Here is a 26411-nt window from a genome sequence, read left to right as displayed (position 1 = left end):
CTTGTCCTATGTTGCTCTGTCTGTATGCTATGTCTTGCTTGTCCTATGTTGCTATGTCTTGCTTGTTCTATGTTGCTATTGTCTATATTGTAATTGTTTTTAATAACCTGCCCAGGGACTGCGGTTGAAAATTAGCCGGCTGGCTAAAACCGGCACTTTTACTGAAACGTTGATTAATGTGCACTGTCCCTGTAAAAATAAAAAATAAACTCAAACTCAAACTCAAACTCAGATAATAGCTTCTCATGCTTTCGCCGAAAAGCATTTGACAAATCTGACATGTTGGCTAGATTCACAACGAGTGTAGCTTTAATTGAGTACCCTGCATGTGTGTTTTAATGAAAGTTTGAGTTTTATCGAGTACTACAGTTGGCGCTCTGAAATTTCCACAGATTTTGGTCCCTGTACAGGGACTGCAGCCATAACAGGTTTTAAAGCTTTTAAGTAAGCATTTCAAATTGAAGTCTACGCCTGTTTTATGACTGTGACAAATAACATTTGATTTGATTTGATTTGATTTGTAGGCTACATGTGAAAACTAAAAACTACAAAAAACACCAACATTCAAGTTTTCAATCAATTTTATTTGTGAAGTTTCTTTGTTACAACTATGAAACAGAAAGCATATGAGTTGGAACCTAGCAACATTTGATTTTTATAAATACCCCAACCACCGAGAAGCAGGTCCAAAATTATGAAAACATCAGCATCCTCAACAAAAATTATAAGCCCAACTTGCCTTGATTAATAGTGAAACAAGGCACAAAGTCAATAATGTCGTTATAATGAATTTGTGTCGATATGACAGCAGTCAAAAATAGCCAATTATTGTCAGCTCATACTTGTGTGCATCTTCACGCGATGGCTTCAGTTTGATTTCCTTTAACAGTTATCCCTTTTCCTAACATTTGACACAATCTTCGTAACTTTCACTTGCTTGACACACTTTGACATACCTTTTTTTGTTGTACTGTGTAATAGTATCCGGTTTTCTCTTGATTGTGTCCCTTTGTCTTGTCATTCTTCAGCACCGTTGTGGAGTACAGTGGTTGTGAAGGTGCCTTATTTTGCGCATAGGGAGGGAGCTCCTGTTCATGGTGAGGCCAGACTTGTTTTCGTTGCAAGCAACTTGTTCGCCAATGATAGCAAAGTGAAGAAATTGTCCATGGTGACATTGCTCCCATTGACTCATCACCACATCCCCCGCCACTCGCGCCTGCTGCTGGATGTGGATATCTTCCCAGAGATTGAAAGCATGTACAATTACACACGCTCTCGCTGTGTAGACTGTTCCAAGTAGACCAGAGTAGACTGATAAGACTGCTTTGATTCGTTGAACTGATATAGGGTACATACCGTTTTAAGATTAGGCATATAATTAGAATCAATAAACACAATGGAATGGCCTTCATTCCCAATTTGTGATTAAATAATTATGCTTCTTTTGCTTCCCTTTGCTCATCAACTCACCCATTCTCCTATCATACTTTAATAATTTAGGCAAGGTTCATCTGTTCATCATGTGTGAAATTATACTAAACAAAAATATAAATGCAACATGTAAAGTGTTGGTCCCATGTTTTATGAGCTGAAATAAAAGATCCCAGAAATGTTCCATAAGCACAAAAAGCTCATTTCTCTTAAATGTTGTGCACAATTTGTTTACAGCCCTGTTAATAAAATCACTTCAGTTAGTTAGTGTGCAACAGATGAAAAATACATTAATGGGTAACAAAACAAACCAAAATTCTCAGCAACACAAGTAAACTGTATTTGTGTCATACTTCCACTATGAAAGTACTCCTGAGCAAGACAAAGAATACTTATAGAAACTCTAATTTCTCCTTTGCCAAGATAATCCATCCCCCTGACAGGTTTGGCATATCAAGAAGCTGATTAAACAACATGATCTTTACATAGGTGCGCCTTGTGTTGGGGGCAGCAAAGGCCACCCTAAAATGTGCCATTTTGTCACACAACACAATGCCACAGATGTCTCAAGTTTTGAGGGAGCATGCAATTGGCATGCTGACTGCATAAATGTCTACCATAACTGGTGGCAGAGAATTTAAGTTTCATTTCTCGACAAGAAGCCAACACCAACGCTGTGTTATAGAATTTGGCGGTACGTCCAACCGGCCTCACAACCGCAGACCATGTGGAACAACGACAGCCCAGCTTCTTCACCTGAGGGATAGTCTGAGACCAGCCACCAGACAGCTGATTAAACTAGTATTTCTGTCTGTAATAAAACCCTTTTATGGGGAAAAACTAATTATGATTGTCTGGGCTTGGCTCCCCAGTGGGTGGTCCTATGCCCTGCCAGGCCCACCCATGGCTGTGTCCCTGCCCAGTCATGACAAAAATCCATAGATTAGGGCCTAATGATTTTTTTCCAATTGACTGATGTCCTTAAACAAAGTGTAACTCAGTAAAATTGTAAAAATTGTTGCATGTTGCATTTATATTTTTGTTCGGTATAGTTTTGCCTTAGGTTCAGTTTCAAGGCAATTGTCGGGGGATTATCAGCTGGGCACTGCACTTTTAACTGATGGAAGAAGGAGCGGAGCAGGCCCTACTGTTGGGAGAAGGAGTGGATATGGGGGAAAACCATAAAATAAAATTGTAGGACCCCTTGAGGTATAAAAAAGATATATACAAAAAAGATTTGATAAAATATTGAATTTGGCCTTTACTAATATAGCCCAGAGAAACGTATTGAATAGCACATTCATAAATGGCAAAAAAGCCAGTCAAAAAAAGAAATAAGAAACAAGGTTTTGAAGTGTTTGTGCTATATCTAAGAGATATAAGAAAGCTCAGGAAATATATACACTACCAGTCCAAAGTTTTAACGCACATACTCTTTCAAGGGTTTTTCTTTATTCTTACCATTTTCTACATTGTAGAATAACAGTGAAGACGTCAAAACTATGAAATAACACGGAATCATGTAATAACCAAAAAAGTGTTAAACATATCAAAATATATTTTAGATTTGAGGTTCTTCAAATTGCTTTGCACACTCTTGGCATTCTCTCAACCAGCTTCACCTGGAACAGTCTTGAAGGAGTTCCCACATATGCTGAGCGCTTGTTGGCTGCTTTTCCTTCACTCTGCGGTCCGACTCATGCCAAACCGTCTCAATTTGGTTGAGGTCGGGGGATTGTGGAAGCCAGGTCATCTGATGGTGCTGTCATAACTCTCCTGTGATGATCTGAAGGATCAGGTTACAGTTGGTTTGCTCTAAAGCGTGCTCTCTCTCTTAGAGGGGGAGAGCGGGAAGTCAGCTGTTTTATTGCGGTCTTAAAATATGCTAACTCTATGCTCTGACGTGTTCGATATTGGAATGGAAACTGTGCAACACAGAGAGACCCTTGGACATCAAAAGTTTGAATAATTAAACACTATTTATATTTTTGAGAATGTGGGAGTGGTCTGTGGACACTTAAAGAACAGTCATGACGAGTGTGTTTCATTTGGTGATCTCATGAGGGACAGGAAACACTCATGACTGTGTCTTTGGTTGTGTACACTTCTTAATTATGGGGTTTACATCTAAATATTGTGAAACTTATGTGATTTAACATGACGCTATTTGTGAAAAGACGTAATGTGATGTTAACCTTCTAAATGAGAAAATATGGGTTTTCATATAGTTAACCAAATCAGTGGCCATGTGAGCATAGATGTCACGTCGACATCATGGACCGCCCTTTTCTCAGAAGTGTATAAAACCCACTCCTGACTAAATTTACATTAGACCAGAAAATATGGAGCTGACGCTACATGTTGAAATGGTCGAGAACAACAACTCTATAGGCCCAGGAGACCAGACAGCGTGTAGTGTTGGCTACACGGCTGGAAATGGTTAAACTCTGAGACTATCGATCACTACAGAATAAAATAAAATCCTAGATGTAGAATTACTAGTCTGCAGCTGGAAATTCCGTAAGTCTAGTACGATAATACTGACAACCGCAGAAGCATCTATAGCTATATCTTCTGTATACCACCCCTACCTTGTCACAACACAACTGATAGGCTCAAACAAATGGACTGTTAACAAGGCACACCTGTTAATTGAAATGCATTAAAGGTGACTACCTCATGAAGCTGGTTGAGAGAATGCCAAGAGTGTGCAAAGCTGTCATCAAGGCAAAGGGTGGCTATTTGAAGAAGATAAATTATATTTTGTTTAAAACTGTTTTGGTTACTACATGATTCCGTGTGTGTCATTTCATAGTTTTGATGACTTCACTATTATTCTACAATGTAGAAAATAGTAAAATAAAGAAAAACCCTTGAATGGTGTTCTGAAACCTCTGACCAGTAGTGTATAATACACATTGTATGTGAGGAGGTGTTTCTGAGAATGTGCTTCAAGAAGCACTATGTGCTTTCTAGTATGGTAGAAGTCTGCCAAGAGTGGTGCTTAATAAAGTCTTAGTGCAGAGTCTGAACTTGTATGTGACTTGGAGTAGAGTGGGAACTGTCCATCGAAACTGGTGCTGTATGTGAGGAGATGTTTCAGAGAATGTGCAATAAGAAGCAAATGTATGTAAACACACATACACAAATACATTTATTTAACTAGGCATGTCAGTTAAGAACAAATTCTTATTTACAATGACGGCCTACCAAAAGGCAAAAGGACACCTGCGGAGGACAGGGGATGGGATTAAAAATGTTAATAATCAAATTAAAATATAGGACAAAACACACACCATGACAAGGTACACAACACAACACTATATAAAGAGAGACCTAAGACAACAACACAGCATGGTAGCAACACAATGTGACAAAACACGGTACAAACATTATTAGGCACAGACAACAGCACAAAGGGCAAGAAGGTAGAGACAAAAGTACATCACACAAAGCAGCCACAACTGTCATTAAGAGTGTCCATGATTGAGTCTTTGAATAACTGTCCATTTTGAGTGCTTTGTTGCAGCTCATACCTACATGAATCCATAAACCTAATCACTCAATGCACCTAAAGCAATCAGTCAACCTGGTTCTTTGTTTTTCAGTCAGAAATAGAGACATTGTCATGCTGTTAGAGTGGATGCTCTTTGCCACAGTGCCTCCCGGTGGCCTGGGGTAGAGTACCCTGGAACAGATGCCCTCCAACATGGCAAATTTTGTGTCCCAAATGGCATCCTTTTTTAATTATTTTTTTTTTAAATGGCATCCTTTTCCCTGTGTAGTGCACAACTTTTGACCATGGCCAATAGGGTCAAAAGAACCAAAAGGTATCATATGCAAGACTCACAAAGACAAGCATGCTTATAAAGCATTGTGAACAATGTTCCAACTAGAGGGCACACTGTGAATAGTTCAACCTTAATTATACAATGTCTTGCTTTTGTGTATTTCAGTTGATTTAGTTCATGGTAATTAAGGAGTTGATTAAATAAACGTTAAATAAGTCAACTTTTTAACATGTAAATTATGTCCTCACTTATCATCAAGTCTACACTCCCAAACGCTGACAAAAACAACAAGGGACAGAAACCTAACTACTTACAATTCAGTTTTAAAAACATTTGTAGGTGAAAACACTGGCGACACTTTTAAACATTTGCACCTACAAATTTCGGTAGCCTCAAGAATGCAATTTAAAGAAGAGGCATATTTCTCCCTGAAGTTCAAAAATGTTTCCATTCTCCCCAGCTGAAGAAAAAAAAATGTCTATGCATATTTTAATGCACAAATTAATTAAACATACTCATAGACTTTTTTTTAGGTATGTCACCTTATGTCTCATGAGCTTAGTTCAACTCTCATACCCTATCAGTTCCCAAAATATAAGCTTGTTTAATTTACTGAAATGTTTGTAAACAATGGAAATGAGAACAAACACTCTTTTGCCTTAAAGCATGGTTAAAACTATAATTTTGAATTTGAGAGTGGTTACATTTCTCCAGGCCCATCCCTCAGCTTTTCACCAAAACAGAGGTGGGGTGACCGATTTGTTATTTTTTCAATTAAGGTCTCTAGCTTTAAGGCATCTAAACTGAAAGTTCCCCAAAAAGTTCCCCATCAGCAACCTCCCCAAAGATAACAATCATTCAACTGATCATACAGAATCTGCAGACACATGGGTTTTTATCCCAAATAGCACACTATTCCAGAATCCCGATGTAGAGTTGAAGTCGGAAGTTTACATACACTTAGTGTCAGTATCTCCCTAGGAGAGGTGGGTGTGGAGTCAGGCGCAGGAGAGCAAGAATTTCAAGAAGGGTGTTTTATTTACTGGTCCACCAACAAAACAGGTACAGGACCACAAAAGCAGCCACTAGAAAACAGGAACGCAGTCTAGTTGAAAACGGAGGAACACACTCCTCTACTAAACTAACATGCGGGAAAAACAGTCCCGTGAAATAAACCTGCTTAACAGGGAAAACCGCAACCCAAGCCAACGACAGTAACACAAAGAATCCCGCACAAAACCTAGCGGGTAGGGCGAAATTAAATACCCCACTGATTAGCCTAAACTAGACACAGGTGAACACAAGACAGACAAAACCAAATGGAAAAAAAAGGGATCGGTGGCAGCTAGTAGGCCAGCGACGACGACCGCCGAGCGCCGCCAGAACAGAGAGAGGAGCCACCTTCGGTGGAAGTCGTGACACTTAGGTTGTCATTAAAACTCATTTTTCAACCACTCCACAAATTACTTGTTCACAAACTATAGTTTTGGCAAGTCGGTTAGGACATCATTTTTCCAACAATTGTTTACAGACAGATTATTTCACTTGTAATTCACTGTATCACAATTCAAGTGGGTCAGAAGTTTACATACACTAAGTTGACTGTGCCTTTAAACAGCTTGGAAAATTTTTAAAATGATGTCATTTCTTTAGAAGGTTCTTTTATTAGCTACTGCTAATTGACATCATTTGAGTCAATTGGAGGTGTACCTGTGGATGTATTTCAAGGCCTACCTTCAAACTCAGTGCCTCTGCTTGACATCATGGGAAACTCAAAAGAAATCAGCCAAGACCTCAGAAAAAAAATGTAGACCTCCACAGGTCTGGTTCATCCTTGGGAGCAATTTTCAAATGGCTGAAGGTACCACTATCATCTGTACAAACAATAGTACGCAAGTATAAACAACATTGGACCACGCAGCTGTCATACCGCTCAGGAAAAGTGCAAATCAATCCCAGAACAACAGCAAAGGATCTTGTGAAGATGCTGGAGGAAACAGGTACAAAGTATCTATATCCACAGTAAAAACGAGTCCTATATCAACATAACCTGAAAGACCGCTCAGCAAGAAAGAAGCAACCGCTCTAAAACCACCATAAAAAAACAAGACTATGGCACATGGGGATAAAGATCATACATTTTGAAGGTATGTCCTCTGGTCTGATGAAGCAAAAATAGAACTGTTTGGCCATAATGTCCATCGTTATGTTTGGAGGAAAAAGGGGGATGCTTACAAGCTGAAGAACACCATCCTAACCGTGATGCAGCATCATGATGTGGGGGTGCTTTGCTGCAGGAGGGACTGGTGCACTTCACAAAATGATGTGGATATATTGAAGCAACATCTCAAGACATCAGTCAGGAAGTTAAAGCTTGGTCACAAATGGGTCTTCCAAATGGACAATGACCTCAAGCATACTTCCAGAGTTGTGGCAAAATGGCTTAAGGACAACAAAGTCAAGTTATTGGAGTGGCCATCACAACGCCCTGACCTCAATCCTATAGAAATGTTGCTGGCAGAACTGAAAAAGTGTGTGTGAGCAAGGAGGCCTACAATCCTGACCCAGTTACACCAGCTCTGTCAGGAGGAATGGGCCAAAATTCACCCAACCTATTGTGGGAAGCTTGTGGGAATTGTGGGAAGCTACCCGAAAGGTTTGACCCAAGTTAAACTATTTAAAGGCAATGCTGCCAAATGCTAATTGAGTGTATGTAAACTTCTGACCCACTGGGAATGCGATTAAATAAATAAAAGCTGAAATAAATCACTCTCTTGTCACGCCTTGGTCATAGTGTTTTGTGTTTTCGTTATATATTTTGGTCAGGCCAGGGTGTGACATGGGTTTATGTGTTTGGTTTCGTATTGGGGTTTTATAGGATTTGGGATTGCTATGTTTAGGGGTGTGTCTAGTTAGGCTTGGCTGCCTGAGGCGGTTCTCAATCTGGAGTCAGGTGATTCTCGTTGCCTCTGATTGGGAACCGTATTTAGGTAGCCTGAGTTTCACTTTGAAATTTCGTGGGTGATTGTTCCTGTCTCTGTGTAGTTTCACCAGATAGGCTGTATTAGGTTTCACGTTCCGTTTGTTGTTTTTGTATTTATTAAGTTATTTCATGTATCGTCACTTTTTTCATTAAAGACATGAGTAACCACCACGCTGCATTTCGGTCCGACTCTCTTTCGAAAAACGAGGAACGCCGTTACAGAACCACCCACCACATACGGACCGAGCGGCGTGGTAACAGGCAGGAAAAGCGAAAGGAGGACGTTATGGACAGCAATGGCATGGAGTATACGACGTGGGAAGAAATCGACAGGTGGGCGGCCGACCCAGAGAGAGTGCAGGAGCCCGCCTGGGATTCGCTAGATCAGTGCGAAGAAGGCTATAGGCGAATGGAGAAACAGACACGGCGGCGCAGAGCGAAACCCGAGAGTCACCCCAAAAAATGTATTGGGGGGGGGCTCAGAGGGAGAGTGGCTGAGTCAGGAGATGGACCTGAGCCAACTCTCCTTGTTTATCGTGAGGAGCCAAGGAGGAGACCAGAACCAGAGCCGGTGTTAGAGGTGAGCGAAGCAGAGACTGTGAAGGAGTTAATGGGGAAAGTGGAGTGGAGAGTAATGAGGGAGTTGCTAGCTTGGTGCTATAGATACCATATTCGTCCGACGGATCGTGTCGGGGATTTGATGGCACCTGAGTTAGCGCTCCATACTCGTCCTGAGGTGCGTGTTAGTCGGCTGGTGAAGTTGGTGCCAGCCTCACGCACCAGGCCTCCTGTGCACATCCCTAGCCTTGCACATCCTGTGCCACCTCCACACTCCAGTCCTCCGGTAGCAGCTCCCCGCACCAGGCTTCCTGTGCGTGTCCTCGCTCCAGTATCACCAGTGCCCGCACCACGCATCAGGCCTACAGTGCGCCTCGCCTCTCCTGCGCTGTCGGAGTTTCCCGTCTGTTTAGCACAGCCAGAGCCTTCCTGCCCTCCTGCGCTGTCGGAGTCTCCCGCCTCTCCAGCACTGTCGGAGCCTTTCTCCTCTACAGCGCTGCCGGAGCCTCCTGCCTGTTCGGAGCAGCCTGTGCTGCCAGTCTGCAGGGTGCTGTCAGTCTGCAAGGAGCTGCCAGTCTGCAGGGAGCTGCCAGTCTGCAGGGAGCTGCCAGTCTGCAAAGAGCTGCCAGTCTGCAGGGAGCTGCCAGTCTGCAGGGTGCTGCCAGCCTGCATGAAGCAGCCAGAGCTGCCAGTCTGCAAAGAGCTGCCAGTCTGCAGGGAGCTGTCAGTCTGCAAGGAGCTGTCAGTCTGCAAGGAGCTGCCAGTCTGCAGGGTGCTGTCAGTCTGCATGAAGCAGCCAGAGCTGTCAGTCTGCAAAGAGCTGCCAGTCTGCAAGGAGCTGCCAGTCTGCAGGGTGCTGTCAGCCTGCATGGAGCAGTCAGAGCTGTCAGTCTGCAAGGAGCTGCCAGTCTGCAGGGAGCTGTCAGTCTGCAAGGAGCTGCCAGTCTGCAGGGAGCTGTCAGTCTGCAAGGAGCTGCCAGTCTGCAAGGAGCTGCCAGTCTGCATGGAGCTGCCAGTCTGCAAGGAGCTGCCAGTCTGCAAGGAGCTGCCAGTCTGCAAGGAGCTGCCAGTCTGCAAGGAGCTGCCAGTCTGCAAGGAGCTGTCAGCCTGCATGGAGCAGTCAGAGCTGTCAGTCTGCTAGGATCTGCCAGTCTGCAGGGTGCTGTCAGCCTGCATGGAGCAGTCAGAGCTGTCAGTCTGCATGAAGCAGCCAGAGCTGCCAGTCTGCAAGGAGCTGTCAGCCTGCATGGAGCAGTCAGAGCTGTCAGTCTGCATAGAGCAGCTAGATCCGCCAGTCAGCCATGATCTTCTAGATCTGCCAGTCAACCAGATTCTTCCAGATCAGCCTGTCAACCAGAATCTTCCAGATCTGCTAGTCAACCAAAATCTTCCAGATCTGCTAGTCAACCAGAATCTTCCAGATCTGCTAGTCAACCTGAATCTTCCAGATCCGCCAGCCAGCCAGGATCTACCGGAGCCTACTACCTACCTGAGCTTCATCTCAGTACTGGGCTTCCTCTCAGTACTAGGCTGCCCCTCAGTTCCGGGCTGCCCCTCAGTTCCGGGCTGCCCCTCAGTTCCGGGCTGCCCCTCAGTCCCGAGCTGCCCCTCAGTCCCGAGTTGCCCCTCAGTCCCGAGCTGCCCCTCAGTCCCGAGCTGCCCCTCAGTCCCGAGCTGCCCCTCAGTCTCGAGCTGCCCCTCAGTCCCGAGCTGTCCCTCAGTCCCGAGATGCCCCTCAGTCACGAGCTGCTCCTCAGTTCTGTGGGGTTCTGGGTGAGGACTATTAGGCCATGGTCGGCGGCGAGGGTGGATTATCCCAGGACGCGAAGGGGAGGAACTAGGACATTTATGAAGTGGGGTCCACGTCCCGAGCCGGAGCCGCCACCAAGGACAGACGCCCACCCGGACCCTCCCTATGGTTTTGAGGTGCGTCCGGGAGTCCGCACCTTGGGGGGGGGTTCTGTCACGCCTTGGTCATAGTGTTTTGTGTTTTCGTTATATATTTTGGTCAGGCCAGGGTGTGACATGGGTTTATGTGTTTGGTTTCGTATTGGGGTTTTATAGGATTTGGGATAGTTAGGCTTGGCTGCCTGAGGCGGTTCTCAATCTGGAGTCAGGTGATTCTCGTTGCCTCTGATTGGGAACCGTATTTAGGTAGCCTGAGTTTCACTTTGTATTTCGTGGGTGATTGTTCCTGTCTCTGTGTAGTTTCACCAGATAGGCTGTATTAGGTTTCACGTTCCGTTTGTTGTTTTTGTATTTATTAAGTTATTTCATGTATCGTCACTTTTTTCATTAAAGACATGAGTAACCACCACGCTGCATTTCGGTCCGACTCTCTTTCGACAAACGAAGAACGCCGTTACATCTCTCTGCTATTATTCTGACATTTCACATTGTTAAAATAAAGTGGTGATTCTAACTGACCTAAGACAGGGAATCTTTACTACGATTAAATGTCAGGAAATGTGAAAAACGGAGTAAATGTATTTGGCTACGGTGTATGTAAACTTCCGACTTCAACTGTAGGTCCCTATATAGAGGGATCTGTATAGGGAATAGGGAACGTACCATGGAAGGAGTCCATGGAGCCAATTTCCAAATCACATCACAAATTCCTGGGGAACCAACAAGCTTGTAGTCTGATGGCAGGCCAGGTTATCAGAGCCAGCCATTTGAGAGTGGCCTGGACCATGTGACTCACAGCACATGGTCCAGGGGGTTAATATTGACCCACACAGCCTTACACCTGATTAAACAAAACAGGATGAGTAACTCTGGGACGTGACAGGAAGCCATTGTACTACTGTTGGCTCTATTTCCCCCCTCTCTCCCTTCGCAGAGGTAATGGATTTAGTGGTGGTAAAAAAAAATCATTAAAGGAAACTATTTTTCTCTGTTTTCCTCCTTTTCCATGTCTCTCTCTAATCATTTTCAGTGTCTTGTCTTATAGTGTACTTACAGACTAGTGTGTCTTTATAGTTTACTTCTCACAGCTACGAAGCTCAAAATCAATTCATAAATAATTTTGAGCTGTTCTCGCAGAGTCACTGTCATATACAGTAGGCTGTGTTGCATGGAGTGAATTTTTAACATAGGTATGTAGAGGAATCCGAAAAGCCCCTATTCAAAGCAAATTTAAAAGCCATTTATAAATATAAATATTTCAGTATGTGGTCTTTTCAGTAATTCACATAGAGAGGAGAGAGGGAGATGAGGAAGGAAGGGAAAAGACAAATGGGGATGAAGAATGGTCAGTCGAGCCCTGGGCTGAGCTAATGGATCATATGCCTTCTCCTGGAGCCAGTGGAGGGGTGGTGGGGGTGGTGGGATGTTGGGGCTCGGTCAGCACTCACAGACCAGAGAGCCTAGTTCAGCACTGTAATCATCTAGACTGGAGGCCGGAGGATTGCAATTGAAAGAAGAGAGGGGAAAGAGCAGAAAGAGGTGGAGTGAGTGAGTTAAAGGTAAGAGGTAAGATGGAGAGTAGCATTTGGAGAGTACTCTTCCATATCTCCTTTGTTGTAGGGTCTGGTCAGAGTCAGTGGTCTCTGTTTCCACTACCTGGTAATATTACTTTGGCTATGTCCCAAATGGCATCCTATTTGGCCCATAGGGCTCTGGTCAGAAGTAGTGCATTACATAGGGAATACGGTGCCATTTGGGACACATCCTCTGTGATTGCACAGTGAGAAAGGTAGGCACTACGGAAAGGCAGTGCCATATGAATGACTACTTATTGTGGGCATCAAAACCTATTTTTCTTGCCCTCATTGGTGTAACCCTGACAATTGGTTGGTAATAAGGTCCTTCAAATAGACAGTCTCCGGGTTCATTCAATCAGTCATGTAATAGTTTGCTGGGAACAGTTCTTTGCGTCTGTCTGTGCAGCAGGAGACAGGTCGTAACTCTGACTGTGTCCCAAATAGTACCCTATTCTTTATATAGTGCATTACTTTTGACCAAAATCTTGGTCAAAAGTAGAGCACTACAAAGGGAACACTAGAGTGCCATTTGTAACGCATTTTCAGTGAACAGATTTCCTGTGCAAGTACTATACAAGTAGTTTCCCTTACAGATAAAACCCAATTGTACAATTTCCACGTACAATTTTGTACAATTTTATTTCACGTGAGATTTCACATGTGAAATCATGTGGTTTTGGATTTAAAATGAATATTTTTTTACATGAGATTTCACAGGTGATTCCCTGCAAACAAAACGTATTTAGAATGTCCCCAGAACGTCACAAAATAGTCAGTGTTCCACACACTTTGACATTCATTGTGTTATTTATACAATAACTATTATTCAACATGTCCTCACCTGAGATCTGAACTCACAACCTCTTGATTCACAGCATTCCGATCTTGTTGCTATACTACCATGTCGGTGTCAATGACAGTCTCGTTGGTTTATTAGGATGGTTGCCTGAGCAAGAATTAACTGAGCAAGCACAGTTCTTTTCTTCCTCCTCCACTGCTCCCCTCCACCATCTCCTCCTTCCCTCCACCACCTCCTCTTCACTTCTTCCACCTTATCCCCAGCAGGGAGGTCTGTGTCCAGAGGAGCAAGAGGAGCAGGGGGAGGGCAGGGCAGGGTGGGGCGAGAGGGAGCACAGACAGAGGAGGAGGAGTGGAGGAGTTGAGGGAGAGAGATGGGGTGAGGAGGTAGAGGAGTGGAAAGATAGAGCGAGTGAGCACAGACTGAGGAGGAAGTGAAGAGAGAGAGAGGAGTGGCAGGAGAGAGGGAGGATGAAGAGATGAGGGGAGGAGGTGGAGGAGTGGAGGGAGAGAGAGATGATTAATAGATGAGGTGAGGAGGAGGTGAGGAGGAGGTGAGAAGGAGGTGGAGGAGTGGAGGGAGAGAGGGAGGATGAAGAGATGAGGGGAGGAGGTGGTGGAGGAGTGGATGGAGAGAGGGAGGATGAATAGATGAGGTGAGGAGGAGGTGGAGAAGTGGAGGGAGAGAGGGAGGATGAAGAGATGAGGTGAGGAGGAGGTGGAGGAGTGGAGGGAGAGAGAATGAAAAGATGGGTCTAACTAACTAACTAACAACTGGAACATAGAGAAGATTACAAAGATGTGTCTCCCATCTTTTTTATTAGCCCTTTGGTTTGTACTATAGAAGGTGGTAATAATGTTCTCTGAACATCATGTCGGTGTGGTGATAGCCTTCCTTCCACAGTAGGAGAGAAAATGCTATGCAGACATTAAAGTTTTTAGAGTTCCTATTGGCTTCCTTAATCCATAGCAATTATCTAGTATGTTTGAGTATGATATGGAGCAGTGCAGGACAGTGCAAACAAATGGTTCCTTTTTGCATGTGTTTAGGGGCCTTTAGGGGAGAAAATGCTTTTTTAGTGCAGGATTAGGCTTAATCTTAGTATGGATTAACCAGTTGTTGTACTAACAATAACATTGCCTATACTCTGACAGCACCTTTCTACCAACTGAGGTACTCAAAGCACTTTACATAGTAGGGGGAAACTAACCTCATTTACCACCAATGTGTAGCACCCACCTGGGTGATGCACGGCAACCATTTTTGTGCCAGAACATTCACCGCACATCAGGTGGAGAGTGATATATGCCAATTAGGAATGAGGGGGATGATTAAGTGGTCACGATGGCACTTACTCTTACAACAAGTGCCATGGGATTCTTTTATGACCACAGAGAGTCGGGACACCCATTTAACATCCCATCCGAAAGACAACACGCAATGCAGGGCAATGCCCCCTGTTGACTGCCCTGGGATCTCCTTAGAACAGAGGGGAAGAGTGCCCACTCCAAGCCCTCCAACACCACTTCAAGCGATGTCTGGTCTGCTAGCCAGGGACCGACCAGGACCGACTCTGCTTAGCTTCAGAAGTAAGCCAGCAGTGGGATACAGGATTGTATGCTGCTGGCTTGTCTCTCGACTGGTCATAAAAGTATCTTGGGTAATGTTAGTGCTGTACTCTGTCTAGTTACTGTATTGGCTGGGCAGGGTGACAGAGATGGAGCCAGATGATATGTGTGTGATGAGACCACCACAGTCAATCTGATCGGTTCCTGGTCACATGAGTCAAATTGAGCCATGCCAATAGAGGTATGCTCACACATACACTCACGCGCTTACTTGCTTATGATCATCTCACACATTCACATGCACACACACACACAGACAATATGAGTAAATGACTATCTCCAGAATCTTGAACAACCTTGATTTGACTGTGGCATGTGTTGTATTCGAAGAAAGCTGTGTCGTTGCTGCCACTTTGTATAGCATTTTTTTTTCTCTCCCTGGGTAAACCAAGATTAGGTATAAATGGGTGTTTGTAAAAAAAAATTGAGCGAAACTCGGAGGTTGATAGATTATTTATTTTCACACATATACAGTCATTTAAAATAGGGAAGGTAGAACAAAAACGGTCAACAATATGAATTATTTTACCTTGGGCATAACTTTTTTATTTAGTTTGAAAACATGAATGGTACATCAACCTCTCATGAAATACGTTATTTAATGGTCCCAAGGCAGACACTAAGGGATGAAAAGGAATACATTTTTTTTATCTCCAGGTGTGTGTGTGATGAGATCATCACAGCCACTCTGATCTGTTCCTGGCCACATGGGTCAAATTGAGCCATGCCAAAAGAGGTATGCGCACACACACACTCACGCGCTTACTTGCTTATGATCATCTCACACATTCACATGCACACACACACACAGACAATATGAGTAAAGGACTCCATTATTCTACCCCTGTTGAGAAAAGAGCACAAATGCCTGGCCTTTCTGTTACATCTGCCAAAACTAACGAACATGGCCACATATTTGCTGTGGCTGAACTTTGCTGGACGTTCAGTTTCCCTGCAGTGGTATTTGTATCAAAGACACTGCTCCCTACTTCATCACCGTGCCTCTTCTTCCCAGAGACTTTAAAGAAACAAGCCTCCCACTGAATCATTATTGAAAAACTCCAATGAAACTTTAGGTTCAGTCCAACTGAACTGAAGTTATTGTGTTCTATTTCATAGATTTTCCAAGCAACATTGTTGTTGTAGTGTATTATTAACACCAAGGGATCTACTTTTATTTACTTTTATTGAAGCAGAAGAATTGAATGTGTGCTAGTGTACTTATTTTTCTATCTCCAGAATCTTGAACAACCTTGATTTGACTGTGGCAGGTGTTGTATTCATAGAAAGCTGCGTCGTTGCTGCCACATTTTATGACATTTTTCTGTACTTTCTTTCTTTCTCTCCCTGGGTAAACCAAGATTAGGTATAAATGGGTGTTTGTAAAAAAATATAAAAAAATAGAGCGAAACTCGGATGTTGATAGAAATCGTTTATTTTCACACATATACAGTCATTTAAAATAGGGAAGGTAGAACAAAACAGGTAGCTCAGTCTTCTTATTTGATTCAATCAATTTGAATCAACCTCTCTGGATTTCTTATTTTGAGAAATTGGAATTGATGGAATAATCGGTATCTGTATGATTTTTCCATCAGAAGTCCCAAATAGCATGCCGCATCTTGAGCCAGTCCTATTCGAGTGTGACTCGGTTTGTCCTCTGATTGGGAAAGATATTTTCTTCTACGCCATCAAATGAATAAATAAATTAAATGAAAGTATATGCCTATGTGCAAAAATGATTTTTACCTTGGCATAACTTTTTATTTCATTTGAAAACATGCATGGCACATCAACCTCCCATATGAAATACGTTATTTAAATGGTCCCAAGGGAGACCCTAAGGGATGAAAAGGAATCGTTTGTCTTAGCTCCAGGTGTGTGTGTGTGTGTGTGTGGGGGGGGGTCTAACCTCTTATGTCTCTCTAGGTTCATTATAGCCTCTCTATCTCTCTTTGTTCACACTCCTCTTCAGTCCGAGGCCACACACTGGTTAAATTACATTTAACGTGGAATATACGCTAATTAACATCTACGTTGTGCTATTGAATCAATACGTTCGTCAAATAAAATACAATTGTATTTGCCACATGCTCCGTAAACAACAGGTCTTGATTAACAGTGAAATGCTCACTTATGGGCCCTTCCCAACAAAGCAAAGAATATAGGAAAATAATAAATCAAGGAATAAATAGACAATGAATAACGATAACTTGGCTATATACACAGGGTACCAGTACCGAGTCGATGTGCAGGGGTACGAGATCATTGAGGTAGATATGTACATATAACTAGGAATAAAGTGACTAGGCAACAGGATAGATAATAAACAGTAGCAGCAGCGTATGTGAGGAGTCAAAAAGGGCCAATGTAGAAAGTCCAGGTAGCTATTTTAGTAGTCTTATGGCTTGGGTGTAGAAGCTGTTCACTGTCCTGTTGGTTCCAGACTTGGTGCATCGGAATGGTAGCAGAGACAACAGTCTATGACTTGAGTGCCTGGAGTCGTTTGACAATTATTAGGCCTTCCTCTGACACCGCCTGGTATAGAGGTCCTGGATTGTAGGGAGCTCAGCCCCAGTGATGTACTGGGCCATATGTACTACCCTCTGTAGCTCCTTGCGGACGGATGCCAAGCAGTTGCCATACCAATCAGTGATGCAACAAGTCAAGATGCTCTCAATGGTTGAGGGAGAGGTTGTTATCCTGGCACCAGTGCTTGACTTGGAGTGAGATAGGTGCTGCTACTCATTTTGGATGCTGGTACTGTTTATATTTAGGTGGAGGAGCTCCACAATACTTTTGCCTTCGACCCCTGTGCCACTCGGGATGCCCAGAAACAAGGTTTAGTCCAGAGGGGATACAGCTTTTGTCAAATTTGACTTTTCGTAGCAGGTTTAGGAGAATTTGCACAGCAGGTTAGGATAATTAACGTAGCAGGTTAGGCGAATTAGGTTAAGCTGTATCCCATCTAGACATGACCCCAAAACAAGGCCAATGATAATACCCAATGTGCTTTGTAGATCATTTTGGTATATTCATTTTCACATATACATTTACATTTTGGTCATTTAGCAGACACTCTTATCCAGACATGACCAAATGTATGTGGACACCTGTTCGTTGAACATCTCACTCCAAAATCATGGGCATTAATATGGAGTTGGTCTCACCTTTGCTGCTGTAACAGCCTCCACTCTTCTGGGAAGGCTTTCCACTACATGTTGGAACATTGCAGCGAGGACTTGCTTCCATTCAGCCACAAGAGCATTAGTGAGGTCGAGCACTGATGTTGGGCTATTAGGCCTGGCTCACACTCAGCGTTCCAATTCATCCCAAAGGTGTTCGATGGGGTTGAGGTCAGGTTGAAGTCCTTCCTCACCGATCTCGACAAACCATTTCTATATGGACATCGCTTTGTGCACGAGGGCATTGTCATGCTGAAACAATAAATAGCCTTCCCCAAACAGTTGCCACAAAGTTGGAAGCACAGAATCGTCTAGAATGTCAGTGTATGCTGCAGCATTAAGATTTGCCTTCACTGGAACTAAGGGGCCTAGCCCGAACCATGCAAAAAAATGCCCCAGACCATTATTCCTCCTCCACCAAACTTTACAGTTGGCACTATGCATTGGGGCAGATAGCATTCTCCTGGCATCTGCCAGTGGTGAAAAAAGTGCCCAACAGTCACACTTGAGTAAAAGTCTAAAAGTATTTTGTTTTAAATATACTTAAATATCAAAAGTAAAAGCAGTTGCTAATATATACTTAAGTATTAAAAGTACAAGTATAAATACTTTAAAATTCCTTATATTTAGCAAACCAGACGACACAATGTTCTTGTTTTTTTATTTATCGATAGCCAGGGGCACACTCCAACACTCAGACATAATTTACAATGGAAGCATTTGTGTTTAGTGAGTCCGCTATATCAGAGGCAATAGGGATGACCAGGGATGTTCTCTTGATAAGTGCATGAATTTGACCATATTTGAATTTTGAATTTGAATTTGTCAGGGAACATGTATAGAGTAAAAAGTACTTTTAAAAGTAAAAGTTGACAAAAAATATAAATAGTAGTCAAGTACAGATACCCCAACTTAAGTAGTACTTTAAAGTATTTTTACTTAAGTAATTTAAACCACTGGCATCCGCCAAACCTAGATTTGTCCGTCAGACTGCCAGATGGTGAAGATTCTTCACTCCAGAGAACGAGTTTCCTCTGCTCCTGTATCCAATTGCAAAGAGCTTTACACCACTCCAACCGAAACTTGGCATTGCAATCTTAGACTATTGTGCGGTGAATTAGGTAAACTTAGGCTTGTGAGCTGCTGCTCGGCCATGGAAACCCATTTCATGAAGCTCCCGACGAACAGTGCTTGTGCTGACGTTGCTTCCAGAGGCAGTTTGGAACTCGGTTGTGAGTTTAGCAACTGAGGACAGATGATTTTTATGCGATACGCGCTTCAGCACTCAGCGGTCTCATTCTGTGAGCTTGTGTGGCCTACCACTTCATGGCTGAGCCATTGTTGCTCCTAGATGTTTCCACTTCACAATAACGGCACTTACATTTGACCGGGGCTGCTCTAGCAGGGCAGAAATCTGACAAATTGACTTGTTGGAAAGGTTGCATCCTATGACGGTAACACATTGAAAGTCACTGAGCTTTTCAGTAAGACTATTCTAGTGCCAATGTTTGTCTATGGAGATTGCATGATTGTGTGCTTGATTTCATGCACCTGTTAACAACGGGTGTGGCTGAACTAGCCGAATCCATTCATTTGAAGGGGTGTCCGCATACTTTTGTATAAATAGTGTATATTCAGTGCATTCAACTAAGGTAGTTAAACAACAACATATCACAGTCATACAAAGTAAAAACCTTTTAGTAAACGTTATTGAGTATGTTGTTGCTGTTCGTGTCGGCTACTTACAAATTTATTTTAATGAAATATATTTCAAAATACGTATTTTATAGTTTATTTCGTAATTGTATTTTTTGTTTTTTGCTCGTCCCTGGCGGCAACTCTAATCTTTAGCTCAGTGCAGATGTTGCCTGTAATCAATGGCTTTTGCTTGGGATATGTACGTACAGTCATTGTAGAGACGACGTTGCGATGCACTTATTATTGAAACCGGTGACTGATGTGGTGAACTCCTCCCAGAACATTTTCCAGTCTGTGCTAGCAAAACAGTCCTGTAGCTTATCTTCCACTTCATGAGACCACTTCCGTATTGAGTGCATAACTGGTATTTCCTACTTGAGTTTTTGCTGGTAAGCAGGAATCAGGAGTTAAGAGTCATGGCTAGATTTTCAAAAGGGAGGGCGAGGGAGAGCCTTGTATGCGTTTCTGTGTGAAAGGTGATCAAGAGTTTTGTTGCCTCCAGTTGCACAGGTGACATGCTGGTAAAAATGAGGTCAAACGGATTTAAGTTTCCCTGCATTAAAATCACCGGCAACGAGAAGTACGGCCTCTGAATGTGCATTTTCTTGTTTGTTTTTTGGCCTATGCAGCTCGTTGAGTGTGGTCTTTGTGCCAGCATCAGTTTGTGGTGGTAAATAGACAGCTACAAAAAATATAGATGAAAACTCAGGCAAGCAAAAACTTGTGACTTCCTTAACAACAGCTGGTGTGCAATATTAAGACAGAAACATACCCCTACCCATCTCATCTTACCCGAGGCTGACGTCCGATCTTGACAATGTATTGAAAAGCCAGAGATGTGTATATTATTCATGTCCTTGTTCAGCCACGATAAAAAATATGGGACATTACAGTCCTTCAGGTCCGGTTGATAGGATTGTCTTGAACTGAGCTCATCCAGTTTATTCTTTAGTGCTTGTACGTTCGGCAACTAAACAGAGGGAACAGGCAGTCTAGATGCTCGCCGACATAGTCTAATCATGAAGCCACCGCTTCCTCTTTCGAGTCCCGGAGATCAGGGCCTGGTAATCATAACATCCAGAGCTGCCAAAATTGTTGAAGTAGAAATCTTCATCCAAATCGAGGTTAATGATCGCTGTTCTGATATCCAGAAGCTGTTTTTGTTCATAAGAAATGATGGCGGGAAACATTATGTACAAAAACGTTAAGATCAACATAAACCCCCCCCACACAAAATAGCAGAGTTGGCTATCGACTACAGAGCCATCTCAGTGTATCTATCAGCTTGGGTATGAGTGAACCCATGAACCCATGATGATCCTTTTACAATTAAAAGAACTGAAGAGAATCTCTCAAACACAGAGGAATACACCCATTCAGCATTGTTCACACCCTCTTTACCCTTAGCCCCACCCATCTATTTAAGGATTCACAGTGTAGTAAATAACCAAAGATTTCAAGACTAAAAGTGATGAAAGTAGTAGAAAAAAGTACTAAAAATAAACTTTATCTAGTCCTTGGTCGATATCCTAATCTGACTTTCGTGCAGGTAAACGCACACTATATAAAATACAATCTAAGTTTATTTGTCACATGCACAGGATCCCTAAGGTGTAAAGATACAGTGAAATGGTTACATGCATAATGGAGTCTTTTGTTCAGACATATAGCTAGCAAGCTAGCTTAACAATAAACCTTAATCAAAAGTCTAATCCCACGTTCAAAACAACTGGGAATTCCAACTCGGGAACTTGGCCTCTTTCTACAGCTCATACACAGATCATACACATAAAGTTAGCGAGCCAGCCAGCCTTTAACTAGCAATGAAAACTACTTTCTGACAAAAGTAGAAACGTATAATATCTGAAAATGTAGCTAGACTCTTAACCGTATACATGGATCAATGCTTCTCCCTCGCTCTGTCATGGATGCCATGGTTGCCCTTAGTTTGAAGATGTAATCCAGAGACAGGTGTTTCATACAACAGCCTTCTTTCTGTGTTCTCTTTTTGGTCTCTCTCCGCATTTGGCAATCATCTCTCTGCTTCCACAGGGCATTCCACTGATTTCAAAACTCAGCCATCTTCTTCCGTGACAACGACAGTTTCTACCCCACCATTGTCATCAGAATACTCTACAATGTCTGGTTCAATGAAAATGTTGTTACCTAAATCAGGGATTTCCTCATTGTCTGATTCATTTTCAGAGTCAGAGAGAGTCAGCATGGCATGATCGTCCTCCAGAAAGTAGTCCATCACAAAGTTTTCCCACTGATCTGTCGATAGCGCTATTAACTTCAGGGCAGCAATGTTGAGAGCAGTAGCAAAACTTTTTCAGTTCTTCATGAAATATTTCCTAAAAAGTCATGGTAGGCAGGATTATCCACACATACTTAACAGCTCATGTTATAGACAGAAACATGCTACATAGCAGACCAATCCGAACTCATCTCTCGGCATGCCCAGCCCATCCATTATCTCAGCCAATCATGACTAGCGGGAAGGCTCCTGTATTTAACTGTGGCTAAACCAACGAGCTCGTTATTTAACAATTGTATTAGTATTTACAGATGGCCTGCAAGTTCGTTATTAAGATACCTGAAAGAAAAAAATGGCTCTCCTGTGAAGTAGTGACATCCAACATAAGCCTAGTTTCTTGAAACGGGTCACATATTGATTGGTGGGTTTCGGAAAGTGGCACCAAATTAAAATGTTTCATTAGCAGTTTGAATAAGTGTTCCCTTCAAATGTTCTACCACTTTTTATTTTTCATTGCCTTTCTTGCTCCCTCTCATACTCTCTCTCAATTCAATTCAATTCGAGGGCTTTATTGGCATGGGAAACATGTGTTAACATTGCCAAAGCAAGTGAGGTAGATAATATATAAAGTGAATATATAAAGTGAAATAAACAATAAAAATTAACAGGAAACATCACACATACAGAAGTTTCAAAACAATAAAGACATTACAAATGTCATATTATATATATATGCAGTGTTTTAACAATGTCTCTCTTCTTCTCTCTTTCTTACTCTCTCTCTCCATCTCTTTCTTCACTCTCCTTATCTCTCTGCATCTCCCTCTCATACTCTGTCTCTCTAGCGCTATCTCTCTCTCTCCCTCCATCTCGCTCTCTCCCTCTCTGTTACTCCTTCTCTCTGTCACCTGGTATAATTATATGTAAGTGTGCTTATTCTGTTTGGTTCACTGGAGCCATCCACCCTCTCACGCTTGAAGCCTGACCAGAGAGACTGTTGACCTGGTGGTAAGGATCCCCTACCAAAGAGGTTCTAGTGGGCCTGGGTGTCTGGGGGTGTGGCCCCCAACACACACAAGCACCCACCTCTCCTGTCCTGTTTACAGTTGATGTTCAAAGCCTAACTAACAGGCTGTAAAATTACATTTCCACTCTGCAAGAAGAGGTCATCTCTGTAGCTACTCCAGACCAAGACAGGAAGCCACATAAATAGGCAGTTAGATAGCTGTTTTACTTACTATGTATATACCCTGTATGTCCTGTTGTTGGTTTCAACATACCTGTTTCTTTCTGTACTTTTATGTGACACCAGGTTTCTGAGAATAGAACCCATTCCTAGAAAAGAGAGTAGGATAAATCATTAGTAATTGTCATCTTTTTGTCACACACAGTGTCTGCTTAAAGGGCATGATATATAGGGTATATCCAGTACTTGTTACATTTTGAATGCTTTGCAGAAGAGGAAAATTGTGAAATTCAAATTTTAGACTTTTACTCAAGTAGTATTTTACTGGGTGACTTTCACTTTCACTTGAGTAACTTTCTATAAAGGTATCTATACTTTTACTCAAGTATGACAATTGGGAACTTTGTCCACGACCACACATACTATCTCAGTATCAGTCAAAAAATAATATCTTATCCTCACTCAGGGGTAACCTGCAGGGTATAGCTAGCTGCAGTAAGTAGATAATATCTGCATTGTATGCTCTTTCTCTCTTATTATTCACTGATCAAATATTCATTTATCGGTCGCTGAATCTGCCAGAAAGGACTATTCCCATTTTATTTATATTTGATTCACAGACAAGGTAAGGCCATTTATTATTCGGGATAACACATAACATTTTATTTGAGTATTTCCGACCATATCGTTCAGTCAGTCAGGCTTCTATCCACTAATGAAATATATATACTGTAATATTCAACACTTGTACTCTCTAACTCCCTCTGTGCCTCTCTGTGCATTCTCTACTTCGTATTCAGGTGTCAGTCAAATGAATGCGTTCACCTCTGCAAGATTATCAGAGGTCGTTCTGAATCTGAGGCAAAGGAATTTGATGGAATAGAAATAAGGAGAGGGGCCCTCTTAGAAATTCATACAGTGTTTATCCCTGATGTGATTTTTCCCTTTCCTCTCATAATAGAAGGCAAGACAATGCATAGCCGATAAGATTTATTGGATGTATTTTCGTTGTTTCTGAGTTATTTTCCTCTCCCCAGAGGCAACCCTTCGCCCTATAGCTTTGACCTTTTGCTCACTTCCATTGAAGTTGTCAATACTCCTGGTTGCTGGCTTCTTTACCATTCTACAAGTGTGTGTGGTGAGGGGAAAAGTTCCCCTGTGGTAGCAGGTGTCTCTTGAGAGGAGATGCAGATTAAAACAAGGATGGAGGCAGTGGCAGAACCAATCATTTTTCAATGGGGTAGCTAATGGGAGCTGGCAATCTATGGTGTATGCTGATACATTGGTTTTTGTACTGCTAATAGGGATGCTAGGGCTATACTTGAGGGGGCTTCAGTATAGGCAAGCCCCTCCCTGGAGCCACCCATAGATGGTGGAAGGGTGGATGGGAAGAAATTAGTTAAAGTGGTTCAATCAAGGTGCAAGCTGGACACCATTTTATGGGTTTTCACACCTAATAGACAGAATCATTGAGGGATACAATAAACGTACTCTGTCTGACTTATCAGCCAAGTTAACCAAGTTAATAAACAGATTACTGACCATTTTGAATCACATCGTACCTTCTCCGCTATGCAATCTGGTTTCCGAGCTGGTTATGGGTGCACCTCAGCCACGCTCAAGGTCCTTAACGATATCATAACCGCCATCGATAAGAGACATTACTGTGCAGCTGTATTCATCGACCTGGCCAAGGCTTTCGACTCTGTCAATCATCACATTCTTATTGGCAGACTCAACAGCCTTGGTTTCTCAAATGATTGCCTGGCCTGGTTCATCAACTACTTCTCTCATAGAGCTCAGTGTGTCAAATCGGAGGGCCTGTTGTCCAGACCTCTGGCAGTCTCTATGGGGGTGCAACAGGGTTCAATTCTCGGGCCGACTCTCTTCTCTGTATACATCAAAGATGTCGCTCTTGCTGCTGGTGATTCTCTGATCCACCTCTGCGCAGACGACACCATTCTGTATACTTCTGGCCCTTCTTTGGACACTGTGTTAACTAACCTCCAGACGAGCTTCAATGCCATACAACTCTCCTTCCGTGGCCTCCAACTGCTCTTAAGTGCAAATAAAACTAAATGCATGCTATTCAACCGATCATTGCCTGCCCATCCAGCATCACTACTCTGGACGGCTCTGACTTAGAATACGTGGATAACTACAAATACCTAGGTGTCTGGCTAGACTGTAAACTCTCCTTCCAGACTCACAATCCAAAATTAAATCTAGAATTGGCTTCCTATTTAGCAACAAAGCTTCCTTCACTCATGCTGCCAAACATGCCCTCGTAAAACTGACCATCTTACCGATCCTAGACTTCGGCGATGCCATCTATAAAATAGCCTCCAACACTCTACTCAGCAAACTAGATGTAGTGCCATCCGTTTTGCCACCAAAGCCCCATACACTACAATCTATACACTCTCGTTGGCTGGCCCTCACTTCATACTCATCGCCAAACCCTCTGGCTACAGGTTATCTTCAAGTCTCTGATGGGTAAAGCCTCACCCAATCTCAGCTCACCATAGCAGCACCACTCCAGCAGGTATTTCTCACTGGTCACCCCCAAAGCCAATTCCTCCATTGGTCGCCTTTCCTAGGCAAGTCAGTTAAGAACAAATTCTTATTTTCAATGATGGCCTAGGAACAGTGGGTTAACTGCTTGTTCAGGGGCCGAACGACAGATTTGTACTTTGTCAGCTGGGGATTTGAACTTGCAACCTTTCGGTTACTAGTCCAATGCTCTAACCACTAGGCTACCCTGCCACTCTTGTGGCTGAATGGAAGCCAGTCCCCACAGCAATGTTCCAACATGTAGTGGAAGGCCTTCCCAGAAGAGTGGCGGCTGTCTCTGCCTGGCCGGTTCCCCTCTTTCCACCGGGATTCTCTGCCTCTAACCCTATTACAGGGGCTGAGTCACTGGCTTGCTGGGGCTCTCTCATGCCGTCCCTGGGGGGGGTGCCTCACCTGAGTGGGTTGATTCACTGTTGTGGTCATCCTGTCTGGGTTGGCGCCCCCCCCTTGGGTTGTGCCATGGCGGAGATCTTTGTGGGCTATGCTCAGCCTTGTCTCAGGATGGTAAGTTGGTGGTTGAAGATATCCCTCTAGTGGTGTGGGGGCTGTGCTTTGGCAAAGTGGGTGGGGTTATATCCTTCCTGTTTGGCCCTGTCCGGGGGTGTCCTCGGATGGGGCCACAGTGTCTCCTGACCCCTCCTGTCTCAGCCTCCAGTATTTATGCTGCAGTAGTTTATGTGTCGGGGGGCTGGGGTCAGTTTGTTATATCTGGAGTACTTCTCCTGTCCTATTCGGTGTCCTGTGTGAATCTAAGTGTGCGTTCTCTAATTCTCTCCTTCTCTCTTTCTTTCTCTCTCTCGGAGGACCTGAGCCCTAGGACCATGCCCCAGGACTAC

This window comes from Oncorhynchus kisutch, linkage group LG25, assembly GCF_002021735.2.
Source record: "Oncorhynchus kisutch isolate 150728-3 linkage group LG25, Okis_V2, whole genome shotgun sequence".
Taxonomy (NCBI): Eukaryota; Metazoa; Chordata; class Actinopteri; order Salmoniformes; family Salmonidae; genus Oncorhynchus; species Oncorhynchus kisutch.
Note: the sequence above shows the minus strand (reverse complement) of the source record.